The sequence below is a fragment of the Phoca vitulina genome, unplaced genomic scaffold (genome assembly GCF_004348235.1).
Source record: "Phoca vitulina isolate PV1807 unplaced genomic scaffold, GSC_HSeal_1.0 scaffold112, whole genome shotgun sequence".
NCBI classification, from domain to species: Eukaryota; Metazoa; Chordata; class Mammalia; order Carnivora; family Phocidae; genus Phoca; species Phoca vitulina.
This window is the reverse complement of record NW_022589815.1, coordinates 1,221,038-1,221,935: the sequence shown is the minus strand read 5'-3', so window position 1 is coordinate 1,221,935 and position 898 is coordinate 1,221,038.

The window sequence follows — 898 nt, the reverse complement described above, 5'->3', positions numbered from 1 at the left end:
TCCAGCAACCCTCAGTTTGTTTCCTGAGATTAAGAATTCCTCATATCAGTGAGGTCATATGATACATGTCTTTCTCTGTTTGACTTATTTCGCTCAGCATAATACCCTCCAGTTCCATCCACGTCGTTTCAAATGGCAAGATCTCATTCCTTTTGATGGCTGCATAATATTCCATTGTATATATATACCACATCTTCTTTATCCATTCATCTGTTGATGGACATCTTGGCTCTTTCCACAGTTTGGCTATTGTGGACATTGCTGCTATAAACATCGGGGTGCACGTAGCCTTTCGGGTCCCTACTTTTGTATCTTTGGGGTAAATACCCAGTAGTGCTATTGAAGCACGGATTCTCTACCGTGTTTTTCCTTTGAGTTAGGTGGCTGTCTTTAAGCCTGCACACACACCTAGGGCAACGGTACTAGCCCCATAACCATGATGTGAGTTGAGAGCTGCCTTCTGTACTGGCCTGTCTCTCCCCCGATATTACGATATTGAAACCATCCCCAGGCTCTCAACCACAGTACACCCTAAACTGCTTCGCCCACAGAGAGGTCGACGGTAGCTAAAGCACGGTTTCTCTACAGTGTTGTTTCTTCGAGTTAGAACGCTAGCTATTAGCCTTCCATGCAAAAGTGGGGCTGCCGTGCTAGCTTGATGAAACACATGGGGAGTGGTGTTCTGCCTTTCGCTGGGGCCTGAGTCTCACTCGCAAAAAGCTTTGGACTCCCTTGCAGTGCTCTCACGCACGCACACAACCAAATGCTTCCACCCTCAGGAGCGGCTGTTTTAGCTGAAGCACGGATTCTCCACCGTGTTTTTCCTTTCAGTTAGGTGGCTGTCTTTAAGACTGCACACACACCCAGGGCAACGGTACTAGCCCCATAACCATGATGT